The 24,879-nt window shown below is 36.0% G+C and overlaps 1 pseudogene; it reads left to right on the forward strand.

Moving 5' to 3' along the window:
* Window positions 1-6,410: 6,410 nt before the first annotated feature.
* The window catches only part of LOC124887721, a 57,212-nt pseudogene continuing 38,743 nt past the window's right edge, over window positions 6,411-24,879 (forward strand).

Consider the following 24,879-nt stretch of genomic DNA (forward strand, 5'->3'; position numbering starts at 1 on the left):
TCCCATTCTATAACCGATTCACCAAGGAACTTAAAAATAACCCTACTAGTCTAAAAATCCACTGACGCATAACAAAAATGCAACCAATCCATACCTAATATTAAATCAAAATCTACCATATCCAACAAAAAAAATCCACCAAGGTCTGTTTGCCACCAATAGCTAGCACACACCCCTTATAAACTCTCTTAGCAATAATTAAGTCACCTATCGAGGTAGAAATGGAAAAAAGATCTGAGATAACTTTTAGATCAAAACCAAAAGACACAGGCACATATAGAGTCACATAACCCCAGATAAAGCAAATAATATACATCACAAAAGAAAAGTTGTAATGTACCAGTAATGATAACTGGTGATGACTTGGATTTCTATTGCGACACCAAAGCATACAATACATTCCGACCAATACTGGAACCAGAAGTACTAACAAAAGCAGATGTCACACCACCAGGCATAGGAGCAAAAGATAAATCCACAAGAATTTTATTCACCCCCATAGCAACTTTATTAACCGAACAATCCCTGAGCAGATGGCCTACTTATCCATACTTAAAGAACTTATCCCTTTCTTTCTCGCAATAACACCAATGAGGACGACTATAGAATCGACAAGGAGGACACAAAAAAATTTACTGACCTTTGCTCTCCTGATATTAGGCAACCTATGACTGATAATAGTCACCACCTTGATGACGCTTATCTCTTGACTGATAAAAAGCACTAGAATAATAGAAGCCCAAACTCCCCCATATCCTTTTCTGCCACTTTCCACTATCTCTACCTCTATGAGACTACGTAACTCCCTGATCAGAAAACACACTTCACTTTCCCTACCTATTTCCAAATACTGCCTACTTCCTCTTCTTATTCTCAACCTGCTGTATATGAATAGTCAACCTCGAGATGTGTATATCTTTAATCGGCAAGGCAGTCTTTCTCTCCAAAGTCAAATCTCTATTTATCCTAGAAGTGAACTTCTTCATTGTCGACCTTATAGAACTACCAAATTAGGAGCATACCTTTATAGCTGATTGAACTACAAGGTATATTCCTTTATAGACATCCTTCCCTGCTTGAGGTTCACAAACTCCTCCATATTTAATACCCTCAACTCTTAAGAAAAGAAATGATCCATGAAGGCATTAGAAAAGGCCTGCCATAACCCTCCTTCTTCCATATAACCTCTATCCCTATCCCATTCCTCATATTACTGATAAGCAATATCCTTGAGCTGATAAGCTATAAAGTTAACCCTATTTATATTAGTAGCTTGTATTACCCAAAAGATTATTTCTATCTCATCTAAGAATCCCTATGGATCCTCTTTCACCTTTACTCCAGTAAAAGTTAGAGGACCCATCTTCATAAATTGCCCAACCCTTGTGACCTTATCAAAAAAACCACCAGTTACACCTCGTTCAACTTGAGAAATAACCAATTGGGCAATGACATAAATGGACTAATGAAATTCTGCATTTATCATATTGCCTTTAGGGACCTAATGATAACTAGCTGGAATAACAGAAACTCCAGCACCATCAAGAATAGGACCATGAGATCGAAGATGTACTCCAGACATAGGATGTACCCCTTCCACATTATCCCCAGATAAAATAGAAGAATTTTCTTATGTTCCAGATCTAGGAGGCATGATCTGAAAGATAAGCAAACAAGGATTAGAGGAGATTCCAAGACTGAAAACTCAAGCTTGAATATAATATACCAAGAAAGTGAAACATTACTAAATATCTTATAGCCTCTCTCTTATGAGTGTGGCATGCGTCACACCCGTAAAAGAGCCTCTACTTAACACGGCTTTATGGACTCCCAGTTGACCATGAACCTAGGCTCTAACACCAACTTGACACTACCCGACCTTAGTCTTTGTTATAATGGGCATCCTAAGTCCAACCAGGACTGGGGATTGCCTCCTATTACCCAGCCCAACCACCTATGTCCATCCTTAGATGGGTTGAATTTTTAATATATTACATGATAGCATTATTTTTCTCATTAAGACTCTGGAATAGGGTCATAATCGTGACCGACCCAACTGAGTCCAATCGTACCAAACCAAACCATAGACCATAAACTAAAAGGCATACCAAAACATAATATGAAAATTAATCCCAAAATGTAATAAGATGGAACAACCAACAATATCATCCAATGATGTTATCCTATAGACTTATTTCATTGCCAAGGCTGATACCAATACTGATCCTGCCTGTACTAACCCCAAGAAGTACTATAAATTGTCTATCCAAAAGAGTAAAAAAATTTGGTTGGCCAAAACCAATATCCAAATTAAAAGAAAAGTGTCTAAAGAAAATCCACAATATGGAATAATGCCTTCCAAAAGAGTGGAAGCTCACCACTTCATTCCAAATGTTGAGACCAAATTTATATAGTAAATAGGAGTAGTGAATGACTGATTCCTGCATAGCATGGGTAGACTCCAGTAGACAGGGTTAAAGAATAATTGCAAGCATGAATCCTAGGATAAGGATAAAATAATACCAGTCATAAAACCAAGAAAAATCATCCATAATGCATACAACCATACATATATCAGTTTTGAGAAAAGGGACCGAATTTAGCATGCACTTAAACCCTTTATCTGGGCTGTATTTCTTGGCTATCCTAATAACCCACGGGCGATATTGGTTCAGCTCTCCCTACTAAAAGAGCCCTAGTGTATGTAACCGCTTAATCTAGGAATATCCCATGGTATGACTACTACATCCCTCTAATAAAAAATATGACATTCACATGTGGTTATCAAGACCCCTTATATTAGTAAAAATAAACTTTTAGGGAAAGAAAGAATTGATGGAAAGAAGTCACCAAAGCAAGACCCAGAGCAATCCATAGGATGAAACCCTAGCTTTCTTTCCCAAAAAGCTCTTGAGAAAATTATGAGATGTTTTGGAATATTTTATAAGTTTTTATGAATAGAATAATAGGGTAAATAAACTCCTAAATGTATAAGAAATTATGGGTCCTAATTAGGTTAAGTAGGGAAATGTCTAGAATACTCTCACTTAAATTCCTTAAAAAACTATCATAGGGATACGACTGACCCATATGAGTCATGCTCTCTTATACAATTGGTATCTACCACTTGTATCCAAGCCTTAACACTTTGATCAAATACTTTCCAGTATATGACTCATCTAACCAAGTCGTAACCACAGCATACGATCCGTACCTATTACCCGTATCCATAGCAGAATAAAATATGTGAAGGATCAAATAATGCTTACAATACGAGTCCCTAAAATTACTTGTACCAATACCTTATGATGTTGGGTGTATTTATACACTCTAGTGTTACTATTCTAGCTTATTTAGCTTAGTTTTGAGGATAATTCGGGTGCTTTATATGTTAATTATGATATAAAGAAACATGTAGGTGTTCAAGGAAATTTTTACAATGGTTCAAACTGTTTTCAAATAAGTTTGTACTGAATTGAGTTATTTAGAGTTTAATCGACTAAACTAGTTTTACTAGCTTGAGCTAGTTGTGTGTCTAGTTGGTTTTGTTTAATTCTACTATGTTAAAGGAGTTCCAAATGGTTTAAATGTGTAATCATGAGTGGAATAAGTTATTGATGATGTGAAAATTTCAATTAGATGAAGTGTGGAGGTGGAACATTAAGTTGAAGATCAACATGAACTAGCCTTATGTTAGGTTGTGTTTTTGATTCATCATTGAGGATATTGTGTTGTATGATCTCTAATTCATGGTATGATTATGCAGGAAGCTTTGTGATCTAAATAAAGTGATATACGGAGGATATACAAGATGAAAAAACAAGGTAAAACAACACCACAAGGTAAAGGAAGAAGTGGAGGAACACTTAGTGAAATATTGGATGCAAAAGGATATTCCATTTTGTGGAGGCGATTAGCCCGTGATGCCTCATCCATAGCAGGCTATGGAGCTTCTGTAGCCTCCCTTGGTGTGGTTATAAATAGACTGTGATGCCCCCTTTATAGCGGTGAACTCAAGGAGGCGACGCCCCCTATATCTACATGTACATGCGGCCAAAGTTTCTTTCTGTTTGGTCTACATGGCTTTGTCTTTCCCTTTTTATATAAATACATCCTTGTACATGCTTTTAATTATCTTTGGATATATTGTGATATCATGGATCTTCTACAATATGATTTTAGGTTTTACATTAATTCTTTAACTTTATTTTAGACTATATCATGCATTCAAGCTTTTTGACCATAATTATGACTATGAGTGGCTAGAATCTTCCTTTATAGAGTTAAAGCCAAGAACATGAGTACTATTGTTTTGAATTAAATTTGTTTAATTTTGCTTATCATTATTGGTAGTTTTTTTATTTTTGATTTAATTATTTTGAGGATGATTACCCTTAGAATACATCCGCTATCAACATTGTGATTCAGGAGAGGGAATAGGGAGATAGAATGTGGGAATGAACAAAGTATAGTTTGTATTCTTTTATAAAATAAGGAATTCTAATTAGATTCTAGGACAAGAATATACTTAGATGACTTACTTTATTCAAACGTAGGATGATAACTTGGATAACTTAATTGGACTATTACATCCCCACTCAATGATGTAATTATAATGTTCATGTTAGGTAAATTATTAGAGGTCGGGAGACATGATCATATGATTAACCCTACGAATCAACAAATAAGATAATCAAGTTAACAAATGATGTTTAATAACATAGTATGATTGTTTGAAGTGCTTTAACGCTGGTCTTTAATCCATTGATTATTTCAAGACTTTACTTTATGCACTGTTACTTTTCTTGAAGTTACAATTTCCAAACTCTCTTTTTGGGTACCCCTACACTAAATTAATCTAAACTGTGAACTAGAATTAAAGCATTTTTAAACCAAGTCCCTGTGGGATCAATACTTGGCTTTCTTGAAGGCCACTTTACTACTTGATGAACTTCGTACACTTACATGTGCACTATCAAGTTTTGACACCGTTGCTGGGGATTTGCAATTTGGTAACTATTTTATATTTTAGTTTTGCTTTTTAGATTTCTTTGGTGTTTTTACTCCTGGTATTGGTTGTATATTTATAGGAAATAGTTTTACAAAGTAGTAAGCTAGTAAGGGATCAGGACTTAGTTGAACCAAGTTCCAAACCTAAGCAACTTTTCTGTTAATAAGGGAGAGACGCAATCCTTCTTCCCCAAATTCCACAAATCCAAGAATACCAAGAGAATCCTTCCATCATGGTTGATGAACAAGCAACCCGTAGGATAGTTAGAGAAGTGGTAATCCCACTTCCAACTAATTTGACCTCGCCATTTCAGAAGTCGGCAGTAGGAGAAAATTTTGTGCTTAAACAGAATATGGTACAACTTCTAATTAGAAGTGGAAAATTCACAGGACTTTAACATAAAAATCCACAGTCCACTTGCAAAATTTTCTGGAAATCAATGACACATTCAGTCCTACGGGTGTGAATACAGACTATGTAAGGATGACGTTGTTCCTCTTTTCACTAATTGAGGAAGAAAAAAAGTGGTTGAATTCAAAATCAGTAAATTCAATCACATCATGGGATGACATGACTAGAAAATTCCTAATTTGGTTCTTCCCATTAGGTGAGACTGCAAGACTTCGAGTAAGATAGTGTTCTTAAAAGAAAGCTAGAAAAGATCTTTATCATGCTTGGGAGTGCTTCAAAGCACTTCTTCAAGACTGTCCACACCATCACGATATGAAAATTTTTCTATATCCAGCTGCAGGTGGTCAAGCTCTTGAGATGACTTATGATGAGTTGTACACTTTATTGAACTGTATAGCTCAAGAAAATCTAAAATTTTATTCATATTTAAGAAGCACTATAAAAAGTGTTGCAGGTGTATTAAAGGTTGACCAATTCAATGCCATTCTACTCAAATCTCTGCATTACAAAATCAAATTAGTAGTCTAAAGTTGGGAGAAGCACAACCTGCAACCACATTCAATGCACTCCAATAAGCTACAGGTTGGTGTGAAGTTTGTAGTTATAGTGTCCATTTCGCAGCCATGTGCACTTCAAATTTGGAATCGGTGATGTATATGGGCAATACTCAAAGTCCAAATTATGGTAATCCTTACAACATAAAGTGACAGACTCAGCCACCGAATCAATAATGGAATGCCCAACCACAATAATTTCAGCAACAACAAGCTCAACAAAATTAATCAAAGAGCAACCTGGAAGAATTGATGAAATATATTCTGACTGGTCAAGAACAAATGACTGTGGATATGAAAAGTAACCAGGTAAAAATAAATTATTAGCAAGCTGCTATAAGAAGTTTAGAGTTGTGGTTGGGGCAGTTACAATAGACACTAAATACCAGGCCTTAAGGTGGGTTGCTCGAAGATACAAAAATCCAAAATAATTTATGGCAATTACTTTGAGGAGTGGTAAAGAGCGTCATGGAGAAACTCCCAAGGAAATTAAGGAGGTAGATGCTCCCCAACTGGTATCCAAAAAATTTGCTGAAAATTCAAAGAAGTCTAAGTACTCAAAAGAAAAAGCTGCTGGAGAAGTGAAGAAGGTCCCACAACTACCCTTTCCACAAAAGCATAAAAAGGCAAAGGAGGATGTGTGTTTCAAGAAATTCTTTGACACATTTAGAGAACTACATATTAACCTTCCTTTTTTAGATATTTTGTATGGTATGCCTAAGTACGCTAAGTACTTAAGGGATGTGGTTGCTAATAAGGTAAAGTTGTAGGATGTAGAAGCGGTAGCACTCACTGAGGAGTTTACTTTTATGGTTACTCAAAAGATACCAAAAATCTTAAAGAACCAGGGAAGTTTACTCTCCCTATTTAGATTGGCAACAGCGAGGGGTGCAGGCACTTAGTAATTTATGGGCAAGAAACACATTGGGTTTGGGAAAACCTAGACCGAGCTCTGTACTTTTGAAGTTGGCGAACGAGACTATAGCTCGTCTAAAAGGAATTATTGAGGATGTCCTCATAAAGGTTGGTAAATTTGTTATTCCCGCTGACTTTATTATTTTAGATTTTCAAGTAGACAAATAGATACCAATTATTTTGGGGAATCCATTCTTAGCAACTGGAGGAGCTTTAATTAATATTAGAGAAGGTATGGTCATAATGTGGTTGGAGGATGAAGAGGTAGTTTTTAAAGTATACAAACTGCTTAACATACTATCCCACAATAAAGACTTATGTATGTTTAATGTTGTTGAAGGGGATAAGTGTGGGGTAGTTAGTGTGTGAAGGACCTCTTTAGATGAACTTATTGAGCTTCCTAAGACACTACCACTATAGCCTGGCATAATGCAAATTGATGATCCAAAGAAGGCTAAAATTGAAAAATCAAGTACCCTTAAGAGTTTACACCCAAGAGGGGTAAAAAGAATTAGAAAATGGAGACCAAGAGTGAGAAAGAGAAGGAAAGAGAATGACTAAGTCATAGTTGGGTCATGTCACAACACTAAATTAGGCGCTTCTTAGAAGGCAACCCAAGTTAAGTACATATGTATTCTTTTTAGTTTTTAATTTTTATTTCACGTAGTTTTTTGTTTTTTATTAAGTCATAGGTTAATGGGAAGTCTGTTTACCAGAAAGCTGAGTTAAGGAGCATAGTAGAAACTTAGTGTAGGGTCCCATGGATCTCATTAATGCAAAAAATTCTACTAGGAGTGTTTCTATCTCTTGGTTTTAAGTTCGCTTTAAGGACAAAGTAGATTTTTAAGAGTGTGGTGGGGAAATTCCTAATTTTAGGCTCAATTTTAAAATTTTTTATGTAAGATATTCTTGTTGATGCTATTTTTTATTCGATGGTGCAAGTGTTTTGTTTGGTAAAAGTATGTTGATTGAGTGAATTGCTACTTTTAAGACTCCTAGGCTTAAGTTTGTGACTCTTGTTCTCGTGGATTAAATTTTGAATTCATGCTATTATTGGCTGAGAGTCTATGATGATCCTATATGAGTCAAGCATGTGCCATGTGCATGTAATATTTTTGTGTATTCTTTGTTCCAGTGATGTCTAGAACTTTCCCGATATATGTGCAAAGTAAAATAAAGAGTGTGGCTTTAGGAGATGATATAGGTATTTCTTTGATATCCTTATTTTATACCCTCTATTTGAACTACCATTGCGTATAATCCTAGTCAACCCTATTGAGCCTTTAGCTTTTCCTTTGGCATCCTCATATATAGCTTAATCCCTTCGTTTATAGACCTTAATTTGATCCAAATCTCCTAAGTGCTTTAGTGTAAAATTAGTGATTTAAGGAATGTGAAATTGAAAAAGGAAAAGTTGAAATTGAAGCCCAAAGTGATAGTTATTGGTGTTCAAAAGAATTGTTATGTGTTGTGGTTGGGAATTTAGTAATGAAAAAGAATAAAAAATTTTCCAAACTGAATGAGTTGTGCATAAAATACTCCCACCATAGTGTATGTGAATGAGCTTAATAAGAAGGGATGAAAACAAAAGAAAGGAGTAGCCAAAAATGGTGTAATTTGGTTGTTGGAGATTGGTTTTAACAATAAAAAGAGATGTATTAAAGCGCTTAGGGATGATAGTCACTATTATTCCAAAATAGTTCCTACCCGTCCCTTAGCCTACATTACAACCCAAAAAAGACCTAATTAATCCTAAGTTTATCGTTCTGATATTAGTGGAGTACTACATTAAGGGAAAGCCTATGGCTGATTATGGGTAACTTGTGAATTCCTTGTGGGAGTGAGAAAAATTTGATTCTTGTATCCATCATGGAATAAATTATTTAATTATGAGTGATTATGGATAACTCTCTTGTTGTGAGGGAACATGTTTGGTAAACTTGTGTGATTTGTATGATGTCCTTGATTGAATGATAAGCATGAGTTTCCCACTTAGGTGAGTCAATTCTTGAGGCTAGGATGTTTTGAAGTAGAATTCATAAGCTTGCAATTGTGTAAGTAACATGCTTGGAGTAGAAACTTGTATTTTGTATAGTTATTATAATACTATCTTGAGTGTCTTGCATGTAGTGGAAGTGTAGAGTCTTTTTGTCTTATGATGCTTGGAGTTTAGAGTTGTTCGAGGACAAACAAGTCTTTAAGTGTGGGGTGGTGATGTTGGGTATATTTATGCACTCTTGTGTCATTATTCTAGCTTATTTAGCCTAATTTTGAGGATAATTAGGGTGCTTTATGTATTAATTATGATATAAAGAAGCATATAAGTGTTCAAGGATGTGTTTACAATGGTTAAAAGTGTTTTCAAACAAGTTTGTGCTTAATTGAGTCATTTAGAGTTCAATCGAGAAAACTAGTTTTACTAGCTTGAGCTAGTTGTGTGTCTAGTTGGTTTCGTTTGATTCTAACATGTTAAAGGAGTTCCAAATGGTTTAAATGTGTAATTATAAGTGTAATAACTTGTTGATGATGTGCAAAGTTAAATTTTATTAAGTGTAGAGGTGGAATAATAAGTTGAAGATCAACATGAATTAGCCTTGTGTTAGCTTGTGTTTTTGATTCATCATTGAGGATATTGTGTTGTATCATCTCTAATTCGTGGTGTGACTATTTAGGAAGATTTTTGATCTTAATATGGTGATATATGGTGGATATGCAAGATTAAAACCAAGGAAAAACAACACCATAAGGTAAAGGAAGAAGCGGAGGAACACTTAGAGAAATATTGGACGCAAAAGGACATCGACACCCTAGCCATAGCAGGCTATGGATCCCATGTAGACTCCCTTGGACTGGTGCTAAACAGCTTATTATAATCCTTTATATAGGTGCACTTAAGGAGACGACACCTCCTCTATCTACTTGCAGCCAAAGTTTCCTTCTCCTTGTCCTACACAGCTTTGGCTTGACCTTTTGATATAAATACATAACTGTACACGTTTTTAATCATATTGGGACATCAAGGAGATGCTACTACAAGTTTTTTAGGTTTTATATTTATTCTTTAGCTTTCTTTTAGACTATATCATGCATTCAAGCTTTTGGATCATGATTATGACTATGAGTTGCTAGAAACCTCCTTTCCAGGGTTAAAATCAAGAACATGAGTACTATTGTTTTGAATTAAGTTTGTTTAATTTTTATTATCATTATTAGATTATTTTTTATTCTTAATTTAATGATTTTGATAATTGATCACCCTTAGAATACATTTATTGTCAACCTTGTGATATTGGGAGAGGGAATAGGGAGATAGAATGCGGGAATGAACAAAGTATGGTTTGTATTATTTTATAAAATAAGGAATTCGAATTAGCTTCTAGGAAAGGGATGTACGTAGATACCTTACTTATTCAAACGTAGGATGATAGCTTAGAGAACTTAATTGGACTATTACATTCCTACTCAACGATGTAGTTATAATGTTCAAGTTAGGTAAACGATTCGAGGTCGGGAGACCATGATCCTACGATTAACCCTATGAATCAATAACCAAGATAATCAAGTTAACAAATGAAGTTCAATAACATATTATGATTGTTCGAAGTGTTTTAACCTTGGTCTTTAATCTATTGATTATTTCTAGACTTTACTTTACGCACTATTACTTTTCTTGTAGTTACAATTTCCAAACTCTCTTTTTGGTTACCCTTGCACTAAATTAATCTAAACTGTGAACTAGAATTGAAGGTTGCTAAACCAAGTCCCTGTGGAATCGATACTTGGCTTTCTTGAAAGCCACTTTACAACTTGATAGACCACGTACACTTGCATGTGTGTTTGGGCATTATCACCTTACAACTCACACCTTTAAGTCATACCCATTCCAGTGATCAAAACCCTCCCACCAATTAACATTGGTCAGCATACAACAGGACCATACCACTCATACCCCAGCATACGGATCATACCCGTGAGACATATTAGGTCCGAAGAATGGATTTCTATGAAATTTTCTAAGGGTCAAAACCCAGGATATTTCTCTTCCTAACTATTGTTTTGTCAGGATATTTTTCAATTTTTTCTTAATATTGTTGGCCTCTGTATTGTGTTGTTGCTAGAACTACTGATTCTATTATTTCCCCATGCATAATTGGGCGGAGTCTATCACTTTTGATTGTAGGAATTAGGATAAGTGGGCTTATGTGCATGACCTAAATAATTCATGGACTCAGGATTTACACCACACAAGTTTGCCGAGTGGCCACTATAGCCAGAAATCTCACACCAACTTGAGGTCTACTGCACTGCATTCACTTAAGCTGGGGTTTGGTTCATACCCAATTTTCTAAATTGGTTCATTATTTAATTCTTCATGGTTGACAATTGGACGGCTAAGAATGTTATACTATCAACTTTGATTATGCCCGTAGTCTTCTTCACTGAGCTCCTAGACATGTCAATATGCCAGTCTAGATTTCCTTATGCAATATAGTTCGATTAGGTATAGAGCTCATCATAAGTCTTTTCCAGAGCCTGACCACCTGTAGCTGAATCTAGAAAATATTTGTGGTATGGTCAAGAGCTTCAAATAAGGTGTGATCTAATACCTTGTTGGACTGCTGGTAATGTAGGTAATATAATGACCCTTTAGGTTATTTTCCATATTTCTACATATTTTTTCCATTATAGCTTTTACATAGCTGCCCAAGTCATTTATGACTTGCTAGAATTGACGGTTTGGTCACCGAGCAATTTGTTTGATTTTTAGAGTTAATTCCTGTTTAGAAGTCTTCACTCGTTGCAATGGCCACAAGGGAAAAACTTTAATAAAATGATCTCGTATGGCAATTTTGACTATGCCAATAGCTTTGGAATATCAATTTTAGACTAGAGACCCTTGGTTTGGGTCCTGAGGCACCCAGGCTTATTTTGACCTATTGGTCAGAAAGTTAAGAAAATACAATATGGGTATTTCAACCTATTAGTCGGAATGTTAAAAAATAAAATATGGGTGTGGGACCCATATGTGGTCAAAAATATGTTGAATGGAAAATCTAATTGCAACATTGAGTTTAGCAAATTTGGTATAGTTATATAGTTTATTTGCTTATACGGGATTTCAAACGAATCTCGAGCACCCAATCGAGCTTATTTTTGGACATAGAAAATCTGGGGCACTGCGATAGTGGCACTTTGGACTATAATTAAAACTATCTTTGCAAAATAGATGCTACAATCATGAAGAGGTGTTGTGATAGGGACTCATGTGGTAGATGAGAGATGGTACGAACGTGAGGCAACAGGTCGTGATAGCGACTGTCGAGGACTTGGACTGGGTATAAAAGGACCCATTTTCCATGATTTTTGCTATTCATCATCACTCCCTTGAGGGCTAAGAATCCTAAATAGTGTGAGGGTTTAAAAGTAAAGTTTGTTGGTGATTGCGAAGCTTCATTAACATTTATTTTTGCAATTATATTTCGATTTAAGGTAAGAATTTACCCATTTCTTGGTGAAATTTCTTGATTATTTTCTCAAAATCCTAAAACTCTTAGGGCTGATTATAACCCTAATTTAGTTTTGTTTTCACCCATTTTTGAGGGTTATGATTCCTTGATCTTGTATGAATGTTGGGTTGGTTCCGAAAATATAATTTCCATATGTGGGACACAAATACGGTTTTGAGGTGCTTCTTGGACCCGAAGCACAATGGTGCAATATAGGTGTTGACATTCTTGTATTGATGAGTAGAATGTATTTTTGATCGATTTATATCTTGAGAAGGCTTCTCTAAAGTGAAAAATGATGCTTAAGCAGTTCACAGAGCTTTCTTCGACATCGAGGTGGGCTAGGTTTATTCTTTGTTAGATCAAGATATTTAATAGTATTCTAATGATATTGTGTTATATTTGGGATGGATTTTAGGTGTTGGATTGATGAAATACAAGACTTGGGATAGTTTGATCGTTTAGGCTATATTCAAATTGTAGAGTTGAGCACTTAGCTTGTTTTCTTATTACTTAGGTCAAATTGGACTTCATTCTTCATGTTTAACATGAGAATGCCTTAGATTACTCAAATTAGGAATAATTGATCTAGTTTGTCATATTTAGGTAAATTTCTTATCTTAGGGCTAATTGAGGCTTGTTAACATCTAAAAATGGATATCTGATACCTTAAGCATAGTTTTGGTAGAAATTTGCCTAAAATGGTACTCGAGGATTAGAAGTGGACTTTCAAACCGCTTTAGTCTATTACACATGTTATCATTGGTAAAACCTTGTATGCTTATTAGACTCTTGGAAATGTGAAGTGAGTTAATATTGTGAAACCTTAATACTTGATGGTTATGTTGGTTAATATCAGGATTGATGTCTAATAATTATGCTATAATTTATACATGCCAATGATACTATTTATTAGGTTGATTTTACGTATATATATATATATCCTTTTTGAGTCCGAAAGATGATTATGTTGTTTATTATTTACCAATTTAAGTTCGGCTATTGATTATATTTGCCGATTTAAGTTTGGCTATTGATTATTTACCGATTCAAGTCTGGATATTGATTATATTTATCAGTTTCATCTAGCTATTAATTATTTATCAATTCAAGTCCATCTATTAATTATATTTAGCATTTCGAGTCTTGATATGGATATAATGCTATGATGATATACTTCTCATGATTAATGATATCAAGGTGTGACATTGAAGGTAGCAATTTGGCTAAGCTAAAAAATTAGGAAATGATTATAATGTGGCATGGTAATGGACTCTAGCGATAAAATGACTAGTTGATAAATTACAGTTATCTTATAAATGGAGATTAGTAGAGATGTTATGAATAGTAATTAAATGATGGTAGCATTATGGAAAGTGGGTACATTGTGAAATGTTGGTAAATTATGGAATTATGGTTAAATTATGATGAAGGTTAGTTATAATGTTGGTTGATTGCTTTATTCTATCCTTAAGTGTACTCTAGACGTATGAGAGTCCGTGATGAGTTATTTACTTTTCTACACTAATTGCCGTATGGGAGTCAATTTTATAATTGGTTATTTCTTGTGTGATATTATGATATGTTATGTTATTATTTTAGTTACTTACTTATTATGTACAGCGGTATTGGAGATGATTCAAGTTTGCTTCTGTGCCTTGAATTAGTTATGTTATCTTGCATTTTATCATACTTATATCATGATTTAGCTCAGTGGGGCAATGGTGCCTTCTGAGTAATCATTGTTTTGGTACTTATACTACACTTCTATACCTTTTTGGTGAAGATTTGAGCACTAGTTGTTGTCATTAATTAATGTTCATGCAGTGATTGATTTTTGGAGATAGGGTGAGCTCTTGGAGTCAAAGTTGGCCATATCTATCTATCTTTTATATTCAGTCCTTTGAGTTGAGATAGGTGTGAATTTGCCAACATTAGGAATTTTCCACTTAATTAACCCATTTTGTTAGCTCTAGGTTATGGTTTAGCTTACATATTGGTGGGATTTAGTAGGTTCCATTATGACTCATAAATTGATTCATGACAAATTAGTATCAGAGCTTAGGTTTTACCTATATTATTGGTACAAGAGCAAGTGTCTAGTAGAGTCTTGCAGATCAAAACGATGACATCTATTTCCTATCTTCAAGAATCTATGGGATATTCTAAAGTTTTTTCTACTTTTTTCACTCATATTATTCTAAGTGTCTTGAGTTGGTTTGTAGAATTATTCCCTTGACTTTACGCTTTTGCTGATGGCTAGGACACACGCTACCACTATACGATATAAGGTTTTTAAGATTGTGCCTAAGGATCTTAATACTATTCATGGATAACCCAGAGGTCATGTACAGTCATGTCATGTATCCCCAGCCAGGGGCCAGGACAGGCCACCTTCCCAAGGCCCTATCCCACTCCTAAACCAGAGTTTTTTCTACCCTAACCAACAGTGGGCCAGGGACTAGCCCAGGATCCACTAAGGTTTTTTTTTCTTTAGTGCTCAGAGTTACATTGGTTTAGATTTTAAGGATAGTTGGTAGTGTTCCATCTGATGATGAATAATTTATTAATTAGAGTAGTTCTGAGGTGAGGGCACAACATGTAGCTGTGGCTCCCAGAGTTGAGGTTCCTCTTGCATCGATAGTTTCTCAACCATTGGTTTCTCAGCTTATAATGTCTTCTGAGGAGCAAAGGTTTTTGGGTAGATTCTTGAGATTGGCTCTACTTAGGTTGTCGGGTGCTCTAGGTAAGGATGTATACGTATTTTTGATTGCTTGTAAGGATAAGATTCATAATTTAGGCCTTGTTAAGACTCGTGGTATGGATTATACCATATTTTAATTGGATATGTATGCTCAACATTGGTGGAGAGGTTATATGTATTCTAGACCAGCTGGATCTTCTCCTTTTCATGGACTCAGTTCTCCGAGATATTTATGGAGAGGTACATACCTCAAAGTCTTAGATATTATTTGAGGGATCAGTTCTCTAGACTGGAGTAGGGATCCATGATAGTTTCAGAGTATGAGGCTCATTTACAGAGTTGGCTAGACAGGCGACTTCTATTCTGGATACTGAGTATGAGAGAGTTCATTTATTTATTAGAGGGTTGAAACTTCCCAATTTTATTTCTACTCAAAGTTTGGTTAATGGAGATATACTTTTTCTTTGGTTTCAGATCATATTTGGGTGATGTAGTAGATACATCATGAGGCCCAAGGGGCCAACGTTAAGAGGGATAGATACCAGGGCAGTTTTAGTCTAGTTCATAGTAGTTCTTGATTTAAAGGTGGTAGTTCTCATGGTAGGTATTTTCCACATCCATCCTATTAGAATCTGGGTCAGCCCAGTCAACCTATTCAAGCAACACTTCAGATTATAAATGGAGGTCAGCCTAGTGTCAAAGTCCGCCCTGGTCAGGGTGGTGGTCAATCTTTGAGAGTTTCATATTATAGTTATTCTAGTTGTGGTGGTTACTCCAGGTCAGATGGATCTATTGATTCTGGTTCAGCTCAAGACCCATGTTATACTTGTACAACTTCTGGTCACTATTTGAGTGAATGCCATAATAATGGGATAATTATTGTTTCAGCTTAGGGTGCTTCCCTTATTAGAAAAGTTTACCTCTTAGATAGAGGTGGTTTTCATGGTCATAGGGATGATTTCCAGGGTACTCAAAGAGGTTCTCAGGCAGGCAAGACAGAAGGTCTATTAGGTGCCTAGCAAGGTGACGGGTGTGGTCAGTTGTATGTAGTACCTGCTAGACCCGAGGTTAAGACTTTGAATATTATTGTTACATGTATGATTTTGGTGTGTCATCAGTTGGCCCTTGCTTTATTTGATATGGGATCCACTTATTCTTATATATCTGCTTATTATGCACCACGATTAGAGTTGTCGTGTGACTTATTATCTGTTCTATTGCATGTATCTACTCCCATGGGTAATTTTTTATTAGTGGATCAAATTTTAGATCATATGTCTTGACTGTTAGTAATGTTGATACTTATGATGACCTTATATTGTTATGGATATGGTGGATTTTGATGTGATTTTGGGAATGAACTAGTTATTCCACTATCATGTAATCATGGATTATTTTGCCAAGACCGTTACCTTAGCCATACCTGATGTACCCCCAGTCTGATGGCAGAAAGTTATTATCCATAAGCTGATGGGGATTATTTCCTATATGTGTGTGAGGAGACATATTTTGAGGGGTTGCAAGTCTTATCTTGCTTATATTAGTGATACTAGTGTGGAGAGTCTATCACTTAACTCTATTCCTATAGTTTGTGAGTTTCCTAAAGTGTTACCTACTGACATGCCTAGTATTCCCCTATCTGGGAGATTAAGTTTGTTATTGATCTCGAGCCTGGCACCTTACCGTATGGCTCCTACTGAGCTTAAAGAGATGAATTCTCAACTGCAGGATCTTCTTGGTAAGGGTTTTATCAAACTGAGTATTTCTCCTTGGGAGCTCATGTATTGTTTGTATAGAATAAGATAGCTCCATGCTAATCTGTATTGATTATAAGTAGCTTAATAAAGTGATGGTGCCTCGCATTTATTATTTATTTAACAAGATTTAGGGAGCAACAGTGTTTTCTAAGATTGATTTAAGATTTGTTTACCATTAGTTGAGGATTCGGGCTGAGGAGATCCCAAAGATAGCTTTTAGGACTCGTTATGTCATTATGAGTTCTTCGTGATGTCATTTGAGTTGACTAATGCCCTAACCACGTTCATGATTTGATGAAGAAAGTATTCAAGCCTTATTTGGATTCCTTCGTGATTGCATTTATTGACGACATTCTTGTGTATTCGAGGAGTATGGAAGAGCATGTGCAAAATTTTAGGATCATGCTCCTGACCTATAATACCCCAGATTTTAGGCCCTAAAATTTTTTGAGTTTTTTAACTTACTGCCCAGACTAAGGTTCTCTTTATGAGTCGTAGTGTCTCTATATGGGTCATAGGACCCCAATTGTTGGGAGTTCGGTATGGTTGCTAAGTGTTCTGTTTGCACTCTGATTTATACCTTACTAGTCATAATGTCTTTTTACGACTCATAGTATAGCAAATTAACATGCAAGTGTTATTGGTATGATGATACCAACGAGATGCCATAATGCATAATTGGTTTAATAAATGGGAATGTGTGCTAAATATTTTTAATTGGGCTTAAAAGGGTTGTGTAGTTGATCCATGATAGTGGAGATCTAAAAGGATCAATACTAGCAATCACGATTGCCAACGTGGGGGTCTAAATTACTGGGTGGGTTGAGCTTTCTTTATTGTATGATTGGGAAGTTTGATTGCCCCATGTTGCATAATTTAGTGCTAAATTCACCTTGATATATGTCGGCAGGTTTGAGTCCTCATAAGGCATATACACGTATCATTATCTTTTGGTTTATATGGCTATTTGCACTAGGCCCTTCTAGCTGGGGAGAGCTAGGACCATATAGGCTGTGGGTGCCTTATTATGACGGTTGTGCTACATAATATAGGCTAAGGTTTCAAAGTTCATGCTAAGCCTTATTTTCTACCCCAGTATGTGATAAATATATATATATTATATATGTGTGTGTGTGTCTATGTGTGTGTGTACTTGTATATGATTATGTATATTAATTTTGACTAGTTTTAAATTATTGATCATGGCATTACCTTACCCCTTATTCCTGAGTTACATACTAGTGCTAAACCTACTTACCATCTTTGGATGTTGTATCCCCACGTGATGTAGGGTCCAAAGGCAAGTCTACTTTTCCTGAGTAGTGTTAGGTGGATCAACTTAGTTCGTCAATCGTTTGCAGTGAAGTGGTAAGATTTTATTCTCTGAAAGACTTGATCATTCCAATGATTCCCTTTCATAAATTAGAATTAAAGACTTCACATCAACATCATCATTATCATTGCCATTATCATGTTCATTAGTAGATTAGGGGAATGTCCCGACTTAGATTATTTTTTGATTAGTAGAGGCTTTAAGGATACTACTATGGATTTGGGTATTGATGTTGACACTCTTAGATGTCTTTGAGTTTATTACTTTTCTATCTTGTTATATGTTTTGAATTTAATCGTTGCTAAGTGTTATGTTCTATGTTGACTAGGCTTAGGGGATTTTCTATGGTTTTTGATGGACTTGGGATACCCATAACGGCTAGGCTCTGGTTTTGATCGTGACAAAGTTGGTATCAGAGCCTAGGTTTGGTATCATTGGGTGTCCAAAAAGCCGTGTCAAGTAGATTATCTCTTATGGTGTGTAGGATGCCACAACTATAAGATTGAGACTACAAGGTATTTAGGTTTGTTTCCTTTTTTTGTGATCTACTTATGGGCTGTCAAGTCTAGGGTGTTGAAATCTTCTCTAATTTCCATTTGTTTGCTTTTTAGATCATGCCTCCCAGAAGATTTGTTGCTCGTGGAAACTCTTCTTTCCTGCTTGAGGAAAATGTGGATGGGACTCATTCTACTTATAGAGTTTAGACAGGGTCTAGTCCTATCGATCCCTACTGATATTTATTTTTCTGGTGACGCTTCTACTTAGTCACCACCAAGAGATATTACTAATGTAGAGTTCTGCCATTCTATTCATCTATTAACCTAGTTGGTGATATGTCAGTCATGTCAGTCGAGTCCTGCTGGTGCTACTATGAGTTCTTTTGAGGCCACCAGGGTTGCCCAGTTTATGAGGTTAAATCCTTTAACCTTTACTAATTCTAAGATTGAGGAGGATCTTCAATGGTTTATAGATGAGATAGAGAAAATTTTTTGTGTGATGCATGCTTCTGACTTAAAGGGTGTAAAGTTCGCTGCATATCAGCTAAAATATATGGCGTATCATTGGTATGAGGAGTGGGACCAGTGTAGGGATAATAATGTGGAATTGGCATTATGGAAGGATTTCTCTGGTGCTTTTCTTGATCACATTATTCCTTAGGAGTTGAAGGAGGTGAAAGCTAAAGATTTTGCTAATTTGAAGCGAGGCAAGATAACTGTGAAGGAGTATGTCTTGATGTTTCATCAATTGTCACGTTATGCTCTTGAGCTAGTGTCTAGCATGAGGGCTCAGATAAAAAAGTTTTCTTCAGGCTTATATCAGGACTTGGTGTTGTATTGCATAGTTGTAATGCTGCACAATGACATGGATATCTCTAGTCTTGTAGTGTATCTACAATGATTGAAGATAAAAAGAAGAAGTAAGCTGAATTAAGGGAAAGATAGAGTAAGAGATCTAGGTATTTTGAGTAGGGTGGGGGCCAACAGAATAGTAGTAGAGATGGTAGGAAGTGGTCTAAGAAGAAGTATAAAAATTCTATTTCTGCCTCTATGGCTAGTTCTTAGTATCCTAAGTTGTTAGGTGATTGCCAATTCCAAGGCGACAGTGGGTATAGGGCATAGGGTACCTAGTCTTAGGCTAGTAGAGATCAGTCAGTCCTATTATATCTTTCATAACATTTTTATAGGTAGGTGCATCTGAAGTGTGTGATGAGAGGAGGAATAAGTGCTTTATGTTCAATCATCTTGGTCACATGCAGTGAGATTGTCCTTCTTAGGTTGCTTCTGGGGCTAATAAGGTTTTGCTTGCTACGCCAGCAGCTCCTTCACTAAAGGGTTTTAATTTTGGCTTTGGCACTAGTCGAAATCATCTGTATGCTCTTGCCACCCTTTAAGATTCTGAGGCATCTCCTGATGTTGTTACTGGTACATATAAATCTTTACTCTAGTGATGTATATTATCTTTTTGATCCCGAGTTTACCCTATCTTTTATGACCCCTTATGTGGCTACTTATTTTTGTTTTGGTCCTGAGTGTATTCCTAATTCCTTTTCTGTGTCAACCCCAGTAGGTGACTCTATTATTTCTAGAAGAGGGTATATAGGGGTTGTGTGGTATCGGTAAGTGGTAAGAAGAACTTGGTGGATCTGATTGAGTTAGATATGTTAGACTTTAGTGTGATCTTTGAAATGGATTGATTACACTCATGCTATGCAGCTCTTGATTGTTATACATGAAGGGTCATTTTTTAGTTCTTAAACGAACATGTGATTAAGTGGGAAGGTAGTTTCTTAGTACCTAAGAGAAGGTTTATTTCTTATATTAAAGCCCGGAGGTTGATCCCCAAGAAGTGTCTTTACCATTTAGTGCATGTTAAGAATTCTAGTTCCGAATTCCTCCATTGCAATTGTCTTTGTGGTCTATGAGTTTTTTGAGGTATTTCCTGATGATCTTCCTGGTATATTATGATTAATCTTCTTTTGTACACTCATCCTATCTCTATCCTTCCCTGTAGAATAGCTCTAGCAGAGTTGAAAGAAATTAAGGAGCTATTAAAAGATTTTCTAGATAGGGGTTTTATTCACCCTAGTGTTTCTTCGTGGGGTTATCCTATACACTTCGTGCATAAGAAGGATATGTCCCTTATGATGTGTATAGATTACCGCAAACGGAATAGGGTAACCATGAAGAATAAGTATCTACTTCCTAGGATTGATGATCTGTTTGACCAGCTTTAGGGTGCTAAGTACTTTTCTAATATTGATCTTCGGCCTGGGTACCATTAGTTAAAGATTAGGGAGGTGGATATCCATAAGATGACCTACCAAACTCGGTATAGTCATTTTGAGTTTTTGTTAATGTCCTTTGGTTTGACTAATGTGCGGCAACATTCATGGATCTTATGAATCAAGTCTTTTATCGTTTCTTGGATTTATTCATAACTGTGTTTATTGATGATATTTTAGTGTATTCTAAGAGTGAGGTGGATCATACCAATTTCTCAATATAGTGTTGCAGACCCTTAAAGACCAGCGGTTATATGCAAAAATTTTTAAGTGTGAGTTTTGGTTGAATGTTGTTACATTTCTAGGTTATGTTATTTCTACTGAAGGGATTAAGGTGGATCCATAGAAAGTTGAGGCAATTAAGAAGTGGGCTAGACCCATGACTCTAACTGATATTCAGAGCTTCTTGGGTTTATCTAGTTATTATAGGAGGTTCATAGAAAGTTTCTCTTCTATTGCTACCCTATTAATTAAGTTGACTCAGAAAAAGGTAAAGTTTCTATGGTTTGATGCTTGTAAGGGTAGTTTTGAGTAGTTGAAAAATAAGTTGACTTCGACTCTGGTTTTTAATCTACTCGAGGGTACTAGTGGCTTTGTCATATATTATGATGTGTCCTATATAGGAATGGGTTATGTGCTGATGCAGTATGGTAAGGGCATATGTGTCTAGGCAGTTGAAATTTTATAAGAAGAATTACTCGATGCATTACTTGGAATTGTTGGTTGTGGTCTTTACTTTAAAGATTTGGCATCATTCTTTATATAGGGTTTATGTGGACATCTATTCTAATTATAAGAGTTTGCAATATGTGTTTACCCAGAAAGTGTTAAATCTCAGGCAAATAAGATGGCTTGAGTTGCCCAAGAACTATGATATGAGTCTTCACCATCAGCCACATAAAGCTAATGTGGTTGTTGATACTCTTAGCAGGTTATATATGGGAAGATTATCTCATGTAGATGAGGAAAAATGATATTTAGTGAGATATATTCATACTAATCTTAGAGTTTATCTCTTGGACTCCGTCGATGGAGGTGTGATTGTGCAAGAAGTGGTAAATTCATATTTGGGTGATGGGGTGAACGAGAAATAGGTATTGGATCCTATATTGATGCATATCAAGGGCGATATGGGTCACCAGAGGGTGATGGCTTTTGAGATTGGTGGTGATGGTATCTTAAGGTAATAAGGAAGATTGTGTGTTCTCGATGTTGATGGACTGCGAGAGAGGATCTGTTCTGAGGCTAATTAATTGAGGTACATTGTTTATCCAGGTTCTATGAAGATGTACCATGATTTGGAAGAGATCTATTGGTGGAATAACATGAGAAGGGATATCGCCAATTTTGTGGCTAAGTGAATGGTGTGTCAACAAGTGAAGGTTGAGCACTTGAAGCCTGGTGGTTTGTCTCAAGAGATTAAATTACCCATGTGGAAATGTGAAGTGATTCATATGTATTTCTATAACGGTCTTCCGCGGTCTCGCCAACAATGTGATTCTATTTCAGTCATCGTGGATAGGATGACCAAGCTCGCTCATTTCCTACCAGTGAAGAATAAGTATTAAGTAGAGGATTATGCTAAGCTTTTACTTCAGGATATTGTGAAGTTGCATGGTGCTCTGGTTTCCATCATATCTGATTGAGGTACTCAGTTCTCATGTCACTTTAGCGTTCCTTTGAGAGAGTTTTGAGAACAAAGATAAACCTTAGCACCATTTTCCACCCTCAGAAGGATGGATAGGCGAAGAGGATGATTCAGACTTTAGAGGATATACTAAGGTCTTGTGTGATAAATTTTTGTGGTAGTTGGGTTGATTATTTTTTCCTCTCATAGAGTTTGTGTACAATAATAGTTATCACTCTAGTATTGGGATGGTTTCTTTCGAGGCTTTGTATGGTAGAAGATGTAGGTACCCTTTTTAGTGGTTTGAGGTTGGTGAGAATAGGTTGTATGGTCCCAACTTGTCTCACCAAGATGTAGAAAAGGTGAAGGTGATTCAAGATAGACCTAAGGCCGCCCAAAGTCACCAAAATTCCTATGCGAATGTAAGGCGATGGGACTTAGAGTTTGTGGATGATTTGGTTTTCTTAAAGGTATCTCCTACTAAGGGAGTGATGCGGCTTGGGAAGAAGGGGAATATCAGTCCCTGTTATGTTGGTCCATATCGTTTTTTGAGGCGAGTGGGAAATGTGGCTTCTGAGTGGGAATTGCCTTTGAGTTTGGGTTCTATTAATATGGTCTTCCATGTGTCGATGTTAAAAAAGTGTGTAGTGATCCTTCCATGGTCATTTCTTTGGAAAGTGTTGGTGTCTCAAATTCCTTGTTTTATGAGGAAGTCCCAATTAGGATTATTGATAGGCAGGTCTATCATTTGAGAACTAAATACGTGGCATCGGTGAAGGTTTTATGGAGGAACCAAAAGTCTGAAGAAGCTACATGGGAAGCTGAAGAGGACATGAAGTCTAGATATCCATTCTTGTTTCCCACTTTGGATAATTGTGCTTGAGGTATTGTATTTCTTAACATATTTGTTTTCAGACCCTGTTAGAGGACATTGTGATTTTCTTGATGACTTTGTTTTCCGTCTTTATTAAAGGTAAGTGGAGGGGGGTGTTTCTATGTTAAATAATGCTAAAGCATGCCTTAACCCATCATTCAAGGACGAATGATCCTAAGGGTGGAGAATGTAACACCCTAAATTTTGGGCCCAAAAACTTTTTAAGATTTTGAACTCACTGTCTAGATTACGACTCTCCTTACGAGTCGTAGTATCTCTTTATGGTTTATAGGACCCCAACTGTAAGGAGTACAGTGTTGTTGCTAAGTGTTTTGTTTTAACTATGATTTATACCTTATGAGTCATAATGGCTCTATACGATCGTATGATGGCAAATCGTAGTGTGTGCAATGTGATTCCCAAATAGTTTTGGCCTAAGTACAAGAGGAGCATACGAGTCATAATGTCTAAGTATGAAACGTATGGTATGACTCATAACCAAACCAATATGGGTACCCATAGATATTGTCCATACTACAATTAAGGGTCACGAGTCGTAAGATTACCTGTAATGACTAGCGATAGCTTTTAGCTTTATCCAAATAGGCACACTTTGGTCATTTTCCTAACTCCCTAATTGAAACCCTCCATAATAAAATACCTTTGGGGCTTTATTCTCACCCCTTAGCAAAACAAAACATATTCTTTCGTCTCTCAAATTCTCTCAAGCAAAAGCATTAAGGTTTTCAAGAGGTGGATACATTAGAGCTTCCAAGGGTAAACTTTCTCCATAATTCTTGATATTTCAGGCATGTGACTCCACCCTTAAACTTGTTTTACTTAAAGCATGAAATTATATGGTTGTTTATGTAGATTTGAACATGGGTCATGATATGGGTTGAGGATTTTGGCATGGTTGATTATCTTACTGATTTCCCATGATTTATAATGCATTATTCATGCTTTATTAATGAAATTAAACTTATGGGGTGCATGGGTATGGTGAATAAACTAAGGGGTCATGATTTTCCCCAATTTAATAATTTTGGCTTGTCATATTATTTTGAAAATTGTGTTCCCTCAACCCAAATGTGGAAGTAATGTTGAATATATCTTTTTCACATGATTTTGACTTGCTTACTTATACTAACGCATTGGCATAAAAGGATAATAAACCATGGATTGATTTTATTAAACCTTGGCGTTTGTAGATTCCCCATATGAATGAATAATTAAACCTAAGAGGCTATAAATTCCCCTGTGTGATGGTTACTGGTTATGGCATGATAATGAACTTACAAGTGTTGTTGGTATGAAGATACCAACGGGATGCCTTAATTCATAATTGGTTCAAGAAATGGGAATAAGTGCTAAATATTTTTAATTGGTCTTAAAAGAGGGTTA

This window comes from Capsicum annuum, chromosome 10, assembly GCF_002878395.1.
Source record: "Capsicum annuum cultivar UCD-10X-F1 chromosome 10, UCD10Xv1.1, whole genome shotgun sequence".
In the NCBI taxonomy this organism is placed as follows: Eukaryota; Viridiplantae; Streptophyta; class Magnoliopsida; order Solanales; family Solanaceae; genus Capsicum; species Capsicum annuum.